The sequence below is a fragment of the Callithrix jacchus genome, chromosome 13 (genome assembly GCF_049354715.1).
Source record: "Callithrix jacchus isolate 240 chromosome 13, calJac240_pri, whole genome shotgun sequence".
Taxonomy (NCBI): Eukaryota; Metazoa; Chordata; class Mammalia; order Primates; family Cebidae; genus Callithrix; species Callithrix jacchus.
The window spans coordinates 103,070,098-103,080,491 of NC_133514.1; positions in this window are offsets into that span (position 1 = coordinate 103,070,098).

Here is a 10,394-nt window from a genome sequence, read left to right on the forward strand (position 1 = left end):
ACATGATTGTGGGTTTCTCACCTCTGTTTTCCCGATACAGCCTGGTCCCTTAGAATCGCCCCTTAGACTGCAAAAGGCTCTCTGTTAGGATCCCATCACCTCTCCAAATGGTTTTCAGAGGCAAAATCTTCCAAAGATAGTTTTAGGTGAGCCCCCTTCTATTTTTCTCTGCCGCCACTTCTGATCCAACAGGAATAAGAATAATTATAAATTAATTCAGGGGCTATTTTTACTTTTGGTGAAAATATGCATTACAAAGATAAAAACATGACTATATAAACTCTCAAGGTCCTGGGGTATCCTATTGTGTAACCATCAATACAGGGAACTGCTTGAGCATTAAGACATTCCTATCAGTGGCTCAGGCCAGTGTCATTTCTAGAGCATGCTATATGGCCCACAGCAGGCACCCTCTGGGCTCAAGGTCTAGTGGCCAAAGGAAAAGAACATTAGAGCTTGCATCCCAGGTCATGATCTACCAAAGGGGTTCTATGATGGTAGAATGACAATTAATAAAGGGTGCCACTCTTGTTCTAGATTGTTCTCACAGGGCATGGCAGTGGCATCATTGAGAATCTCACCATTATCCACTTGCAATCTAACATTCTCAGTAAAAATTCAATCAATTATTTTATTAGCAAGAGTTCTTTTATCACTTGTTATTTGTGTAGATCATGAAGCACATGATTTGCTATTATAACAATATAACATATGTGTAGGAGGGCAAGATTTATACAGAAGTTCCTTGATTTACATTGGGATTATGTCCACCTGAACTCATAGTCAGTTGAAAATATCATAAGTTGAAAATACATTTAATATATCTAACTAAATGTCACAGCTTAGCTTTGCCTACCTGACACATGCTCACAACATTTACATTAGCCTACAGTTGGGCAAAATCATCCAACACAAAGCCTATTTTATACTCAGTGTTGAATTTCTCATGTAATTTATTAAAAACCGAATTGAAAGTGAAAAGCAGAATGGTTGCATGAGTACTTGAAGTATGATTTTTACTGAATGCATATTGCTTTTGCACCATTATAAAGTTGAAAAATCATAAGTTGAACCATCAGAAGTCTGGGACCACCTCTAATTATACAATAATTATGATTTCACAATATGAATATTATAGGTGCTACTATAAGAAAGTGCTAAATTGTATAATATGGATTGTAAGTTGTGTGCATGAGTTCAGGGAAATTGAGGAAGATCAAGAAGACTCTAGCACATTGTATTTTTTTGAAACTGTTCCACCAAAGCCTGTAATTGCTTTCTGGTTGTGAAATATACATCCTTCCATATTCCCTTGGGGAAATATGTGGTTGGCTTCATTTGTTTTTAACAACACTCCTTCCTGATGTGGGAACTTGTGTTCTTGGCTATATTTGACACAACTGACCACTCCCTTCTTCAGACACTCAGCTTCGCTTGGTTTGGACCCTCTTACCTCTGCTATTCCTCAGAAGCTTCTCATTCCTCTTTATGGGCACCTCTTTTTCTTTGAGGCAGGATCACACTCTGTGGCCAGGCTGGAGTGCAGTGATGCAATCATAGTTCACTGCAGCTTTTAACTTCTGGGTTCAGATGACCCTCTTACCCTTACACCTCAGCCTCCCAAGTAGCTAGGCTGTTCTTGAACTACTGGTCTCACGTGATTCTCCCGCGTTGGCCTCTCGAATTCTCTTTTTGTTTTATTAGTTGATATGTTTCAGGATTCTGCCACCACCTTCTTGCCTTATCAGTCTGCACATTCTCTAAGGGCAGTCTCTTTCATTCACTAGCATTTATGCTCGTGATTCAGATTTAAATCCTCTCTTCTGTAATTCTAAGCTTTCTCTCCAGATCGACTCACCTGGTCCTCTACTGAACATTTCCATTTGGAAGTCACAGGAAAAAACAAACACAAACGCCCATTCATTACATCCTAAACAGAACTTGTCACAATTTTCCCACCATATCTTTTTCTTATTCTCCTGTGTTTCTTTTCTGTTTAGGTGAAGTAAATGCTTGTTTTCCTGTGTAATTTGAGGGGATAAAAGCCTACTTGCTTTAAAATGTTTTTCTTATTTTCAAACTTATCCAGCTCTTAAAATTTTCAGCCTTGATCAATTTATTTGGTTTAAATTATTTTAGCGAGAGATTCTTTCTTAAAATATGTCACCTACAGGGATAGAATTAGGTCCAACAGCATCTGTTTACAAAGAACTAAGCACAATAATCTAATTAAATGGCAACCAATAATAATCATGATTTATTGAGTACTTACAACGTTCCATGCATTTTGCTAAAGGCTTTTCACTGTATTTATTTCTCATAATAAATAAGTAGTTATTATCATGTTAAACACATAAGGAACCTGAAGCATATGAAGTCTAAACAACTTTTCCAGCCTCTACTGGCTGAACTACCTGGTAAAGAAATGACTAAAATATAGATCCTCTGACTTCAAAACTCATGCCCATAACTGGACAGAGCCAGAACACTGTCCTGGCAAGGAGAAAAACTAATAGAAAGTGAGTGAGGGCAGGTACGTATTTTGAGACCAGGAGGCTCTACAATGGCTTAGGTTCCAGGATCCTGGCCAACACCTTGTGAGGAAGAGAGATACAAGAGCTCTATGAAGCCAGAATTCAGCAGGAGGGCACCTGTCTCAGTCTGATTTTTAAAAAAATTTATGCAGAACGTGCAGGTTTGTTACATAGGTATACACGTGCCATGGTAGTTTGCTGCATCCATCACCCCATCATCTACATTAGGTATTTCTCTTAATGCTATCCCTCCCCAATCTTCCCATCCACTGCTATCCGTCCCCTAGCCCTCCATCCACCTGACAGGCCCTGGTGTGTGATGTTACCCTCCTTGTATCCATGTTCAACCATTGTGGAAGACAGTGTGGCAATTCCTCAAGGATCTAGAAATAGAAATACTATTTGACTCAGTGATCCCATTACTAGGTATATACCCAAAGGATTATAAATCGTTCTATTATAAAGACACATGCACACATATGTTCATTGTGGCACAGTTCACAATAGCAAAGACTTGGAACCAACCCAAATGCCCATCAATGATAGACTGGATAAAGAAAATGTGGCACATAAACATCATGAAACACTATGCAGCTATAAGAAGAATGAGTTCATGTCCTTTGCAGGGACATGGATGAAGCTGGAAACCATCATTCTTGGCAAACTGACACAAGAACAGAAAACCAAACACTGCATGTTCTCACTCATAAGTGGGTGTTGAACAATGAGAACACTTAGTCTGTTTTTTATTGCTATGACAGAATGCCTGAGACTGGGCAATTTATAAAGAAAAGAGGTTTAATTTGGCAGATTGTTCTGGAGGCTGGGAAGTCCGTGATCAGGTGGCCACATCTGGTCAGCTTCCTGTGAGGGCCTTGTGCTGTGATATAATATGCTAGAAAAGTGAGAGAGAAAGTAAGCATGGGAGAAAGGATCAAAACACAAGGAGCGACCTCACTTTATGGCAGCCCACTCTCACAGTAATGAATCCAGTCCCATGAGAATGAGAAATCACTCACTCCTGAGAGATGGCATTAATTCCTTCATGAGAGTGAATTCCTCATGATTCCAGTGCCTCCCAAAGGTCCCACCACCTTTCAGCATCATCACATTGGAGACCAAACTTCCACATGAGTTTGGTGGGGACAAAATATTCAAACTGTAGTAGCACCGAAGTCATATGAATGGCCAGAACTCTTGATATTTAAATGGTCTCTTAGAGACAGGACCAATTAATTTTAAAATTAAGTAAGCATTAAGAACATTAGTAGTCCAGGGCTGCAAAGCTTGATATCATATTTAACTGTTTTCTATAGCTAAGAAGGATGACTGTGTTTGACGACATTTTAATTTTAATTATATTGATGACATGATTAACAACACTAATATGTGCTAGGTAATTACAGTGCTAAACCTCATATTAGTGTAAGAGAATAGTAAATTTTAATATGTTGGAGAATAAGAAGGCTGAAACAATGTTGCATAGGCAATTAATTATAGTCAATAATAGGTATATGACTACATTAATAGTTAGATCATAGTTAACTCTTTAAGGTTCATCTGAGAGTATTTGAAGGATATAGTGAGAGAGGAAGAACCTGTGTATTAGTCTTCTCAGGGTGCCATAACAAAATACCACAATCTGGATGGCTTAATAGAAATTTATTTTCTCACAGTTCTGTAGGACAGACATTTAAGATCAAGGTGCTGTCAGGGTTGGTCTGAGGTCTCTCTTACTGGCTTACAGTTGGCTGCCTTCTCACTGTGTCCTCACGTGGTAAAGAGGGACAGAGTGTTAGTGTCTTTTCTTTTTCTTATGAGGATACCAGTCTTACTGGATTAGCATCTTACGCTTATGGCCGATTTAACCTTAGTTACCTCCTTAAAGACCCTATATCCTAATACAGCTACCTTAGGGGGTTAAGGGCATCAACACATGAATTTTTAGAGGGATATAGTTCAGTGCCTGATACACTGAAATCCACAGGGTAGCCAAGACTTCTCTTGTTCATTGGAGTCATTAGAAGCTGGGGCTCTAGGGCTAAACTGTCTGGATCCCACTTCCACAAGAGAGAGAGCTACTGGAACTCCTCCCTACTGGGTCTTTATTAAGACAGTCTCTCACTCAGACTGGAGTGCTGTAGTGCAATCATGGCACACTGTAGCCTTGAACTCCTGACTCTAGTGATCCTCTTGATTCAGTCTCTCGAGTAGCTAGGACTGCATTGTGTATCACCATGCCAGAAAAGTTTTTAATTTTTTGTAGAAGTCTCCCTATGTTGCCCTGGCTGGTCTCCAACTTCTGGACTCAAATGGTCCCCGCTCTGGGCCTCCCAAAGTGTTGGAATTACAGGTGTGAACCACCTTGCCTGGCCTGAAACTTTCCTTCTTAAACACTCTCATGGGCTGTTAAATGGAGATATTAGTAACTGTGTCTATCTCATAGGATTGCTATGATGATTAAATGAATGAAAACATGTAAAGTATATAGCACAATGCCTTGTACTTGGGCAGGCTGAGAAAATGTTAGTTATTATTTTCATTGTTGTTGAATAGGTTTTAGATTTTGGCTAAATTAGGCAATGTGTTTTATATTAGAATTTGAAAAAAATAATAAGCATTATTACAAGAAGGTGAAATTGACATCTGAGATATTAGAAACTTCTTATGGAACAAAGAATTTATTTAAAGCATAAAGGTCAACTTGTTTATCTCTTTGTTCCTAAGAAGTAAAAATAAATTATTACAATAATGTGAGAAATAATTGATTGTGTTCATAGCTGCTTCTTTGAAAACTGTCAACCTTATGAAAAATTTACAAGGGTACAATGACAATACATTAATTATTCCTTGTAACATGCAAATAGAGGTCAATGTTTAAGAGTGTGAAATTCTGGATGAAGTGTAACTTTCTCCTGAAAATAATATATGTTGTAATTTTCCATGGAAATTGCAAAAGTGCAACAGATATAAAAGCAAAATTTAAGAAAAACTAAAGTTCTGGTATTATAATCTTATTTCTGATATTGTTCACAATAACCTTTTACATTAAGTTAATCCTCTCTAATGAAGCAACTCATTAGGCTATTCCTAGGGATGAATGAAATGATTTTATGAAAGGAAATGTATGAACATAATATTAATATTATGTGAATGATTGAAGAGAATGAGGTGGAAGCCACAGTGTCATTTGTGACCTTACTTTGAAGGTCACGTACCATAGCTTCTGTGATATTCTTCTTATTTGATGTGAATCACTAAGTCTAGATTACACTCAAGAAGAGGCAATTTGACTATCTTTAAGGAGAAGATTGTCAAAGGAATTTGCAGACATGTTTTAAAATCACCGCAACATAAAGTAGCTTTTCCCATCATGCCCAATCTTTATCCCAACAGCATGGTGTAAGAGTTAATGTGTTATGGTCTCAATAGAACAGTTCCCCAATAAGACATTGATTTAGGAAGTGGACACAGGGGAGAAGGAAGTGTGCAGAATCTGAATTCCTAGAGATCAACAGGGTGCGTGTGTGTGTGTGTGTGTGTGTGTGTGTGTGTGTGTAGAGGAATGAGTGGGGACCTGGTCGATGTAAGTGTGGTAGGTGGGAACTGAATGCATGGAGTTAAAACTTAACTAGACAGCATCTCCCTCTGTCTTCGTAATTACTATACTTCTAGTCACTGAACAAGTTCAAGTTAAATCCTATGATTTTAAGGGTCATCGGTCATTTCAGCTTTGTTTTGGCGCTTTAGTACATAAAATCTCCCTTCTATTGAGGTGCTCATAATAACTAGATTTGATAAAAGAAACCATTTGCTATCTTTATGCTGGAATATACTCTCAGCTAAAGCCATAAGTCAGTACTTATTGGGGTTGAGAAGAGACTCAATAAAAGGAAAAGTGTAGTTTACTAACAGAACTCTAGAAATGTGTTTTCGATGGTGACTGTGGGTTGATACTCATGAAGTATCTAATTTGCTCAATAACAAATGGACCTCTTATTTTTGGGAAAAGTGAGTAATGAGCTGTTATTGCAAGTGAGTAATGAGTTGTTATTGTGTGATGAGGCTTATGCAGGGCAATTAAGAAGGCTTAGCTTGTCATAGGCAGTTATTGGTTCAAATTTTCTCTCTTATAGTTTTCTTAATTACAAACCTATCAGAATTTGTAAACTTAAAACATTTTGTAAAATTATTATGGATACACAGTTGTATGTATTTATGGGGTACATGTGATATTTTGATACAAGCATGCAATATGTAATGATCAAGTCAAGGCCATTAGTATATCCATCACCTCAAACATTTATTATTTTTTTAATTGGGAACATTCTATTTCCATTCTTTTAGTTATTTTGAAACATAAAATAAATTATTGTTAACTATAGTTGATCTATTATGCTACTGAGCATTCGACTTTGTATCTCCTATCTAACCATATTTTTGTATTCATTAAACTTACCTTCTTTATCCCCCTACTCTTTACAACCCTTCCCACCCTCTGGTAACCATCATTTTACTCTGTGTCTTCATGAGCTCATTTTTTTTTTTTAGCTCTCACATATGAGTGAGGACATGCAATACTTGTCTTTCTGTGTCTGACTTATTTCACTTAGCATAATGTTCTCCAGTTCCACCTATGATGTTGCAAATGATAGGATTTCATTCTTTTATTTTATTTTTTTTTGCGACGGAGTTTCGTTCTTTTTACCCAGGCTGAAGTGCAATGGCGTGATCTTGGCTCACTGCAAGCTCCTCCTCCTGGGTTCATGCAGTTCTCCTGCCTCAGCCTCCCGAGTAGCTGGGACTACAGGCATGCACCACCATGCCCAGCTAATTTTTGTATTTTTAGTAGAGACGGGGTTTCATCCTGTTGACCAGGATGGTCTTGATCTTTTGACCTCATGATCCACCCGCTTCGGCCTCCCAAAGCGCTGGGATTACAGGCGTAAGCCACCATGCCCATCCCGGATTTCATTCTTTTTATGGCTCTATTGATTTGGGAAGTATTATTGTCACCTTGGTCTGTTAATTGTGTTCCTTTTATTGTACCTCCTTGAATTTTCAGTGTACGCTGACTCTATAATAACACTGTTAAGAGCTTTTCATTGAGGCGTGTACAATGAAGAATCAAAGGGCTTTTATTAATTAAAATAAAACTATTTGTAAAACAAATGCTAATGTTTGTTGCTATGGAGCAGATATTTTCTTCTTGATAGAAAGCATAACATGCCCCGGTAAAATCAGTAAGTGTCTTGATTGCGGGTTTGTTTCTTACATCTCGGTGCCTTTCTTTTTTTTTTTTTATTGCATTTTAGGTTTTGGGATACATGTGAAGAACATGCAAGATTGTTGCATAGCTACACACATGGCAGTGTGATTTGCTGCCTTCCTCTCCTTCACCTATATCTGGCATTTCTCCCCATGCTATCTCTCCCCAACTTCCCACCCCCTGCTGTCCCTCCCCTATTTTCCCCCAACAGACCCCAGTGTGGGTGCTCCCCTCCCTGTGTCCATGTGTTCTCATTGTTCAACACCCACCTATGAGTGAGGACATGTGGAGTTTGATTTTTCTGTTTTTGTGTCAGTTTGCTGAGAATGATGGTTTTGCAGCCATCAAAAAACGATGAGTTCACGTCCTTTGTAGGGACATGGATGAACCTTGGTGCCTTTCTTAACGCTTGCAGAAGTTAGTGATCTCAGCTTCTCTCAGCTTTCCAGAGCCCTACATTTCATGTTGCCATTTCAAACTGTACATTACTTAAGTACCATCGGTTCCCAAATATTTCTTTTAGTTTATCATCTATGGATGATCATCCCTTTCAACACCATCTTATAGCTTGATGCCAGGAGAAAAAAACACAATTAAAGCAATTCACAAAGAATATGTATGATTAACAGCCTGCCACATCTTAAAAGTGGGTTTGCATGAGAAATAAATGCAGCAACAAAACCAGTTGACCCAGATTAATCTCTGGGTGATAGATTGCAGACTTTCAGAAAAGTAATAAAGAAGAATAATGAAATTCAAATCATGTAGAAGACATGTTTGAAGTGACGGTCGAGAATTAGAAAGAGTTTTTATCCTCCGTTTTATAGTTCAGAATATTTTCTAGTCTATTGGATAGGTTGTCCTATTCTACTGCTTGCAGGCAGACTGAAAAGTTAGAATGAGAGAAATGAAGTAAATGGTCCCATCATTTATCTACTTGCTTAGGACAGAAACCTTGGAGTTTCATCTTTGATTCCTTACATCCTCCCACATCCCATACTGAATCCATGACCAACTGTGTAGACTCATCTTTCCTGATGAATCCACTTCGGACCACTGTGCCCCTCCCGCACTGGTCTGAGGCACCATCCTTAAAACTAATTTCCCACCATGCTCTTTCACTCACCACATTCCAATTACCTCTGCCTTTCTGCAATGCCTTGAACATGCACTTTCCTGTGTCTAGGCATTTCTTTCTTTCTTTTTTTTTTGAGGGGGAGTTTCGCTCCTGTTACCCAGGCTGGAGTGCAATGGCGCGATCTCGGCTCACCGCAACCTCCGCCTCCTGGGTTCAGGCAATTCTCCTGCTTCAGCCTCCTGAGTAGCTGGGATTACAGGCACACGCCACCGTGCCCAGCTAATTGTTTGTATTTTTAGTAGAGACGGGGTTTCGCCATGTTGACCAGGATGGTCTTGATCTCTTGACTTCGTGATCCACCCACCTCGGCCTCCCAAAGTGCTGGGATTACAGGCTTGAGCCACCGCGCCCGGCCAGTGTTTAGGCATTTCTATTTGTCATTCCTTCTTCCTCCTCTTCCTCCTGGAGGGATATCTTTCCCCAAGCATTGACATGCCCCCTACCTCTTTTCAGTCAGATCTTTCCTCAAATGTCACTTCTCAGAATATCCTCTACACCCTCTTTAAAAAATTGTTGCCTTCACACTCAGCTCTTTCCTTGACCTGATTAATTTGTTCATATCCATGCCCCCAGCATTTGTTTACTGTCTTTCTACCTCCCTGGAACTTATGTGTCCTGTGGCCAAAGACTCTGTGTTTTATTTATTGCTGTATCTCCAGGACCTACACACAGTGCTAGATATATAACAGCCGTTTGCTAAATATAGTTGAATAAATGAATAAATAACCTTTTAAAAGTAAGCATATATTATATTTATTTTTTTGATGGAGAATTATATGGTGAATGTAATATTTAATTACATTGTTATTTTGTTCCTTGAAGTGAAAATCAGGACCTAGTGACCTAGAAATTAGAGAAAAGTAAGAAATGGCAAAAACCTATTATTAAGTTTATAAAGAAGAAGCAATTAAAATGGTATTGTCAATTCTGATAATGCCAAGTACTATGGTCTATATTTTAACCTTGACACATACTAGACTTTTTATACAATAGAATGAAAAATTAATACGAGGCAAAATAAACCAAATAAAAATAAGGTAGCAATTATATATTGACTATTCAGAGTTCTTTAGTTGATTTTTTATACATAGAAACTTTTTCTGTCTGGATAGAAAATGCACTGCTGATTTTGTTGAAATACCATTTCACCATAGTTCCGCTCATTTCTGTTAGTGCAGTACTGATGTTTTCCTCAGTATTCAATGTTATCATTCCTCCTTGAGCTGTCTCCCAATAGTACAATGCTTTTCGAGGTCTGGCTGTTACAAATGCTCGTGGAGCATTAAAATGTTGAATATTTTAGGTTGTGAGCTCATTACAGCTGTCTTCAGAAGGTTGATTGCTAAAAAGTAACAACAACAGAAAAGGCAATTGCTAATTTTCTAGAAATCCGAGATAGTGCAACCAGGACAGGTGATGTTCCTGTCATCAGCTGATACAGGCAGTCCCATTT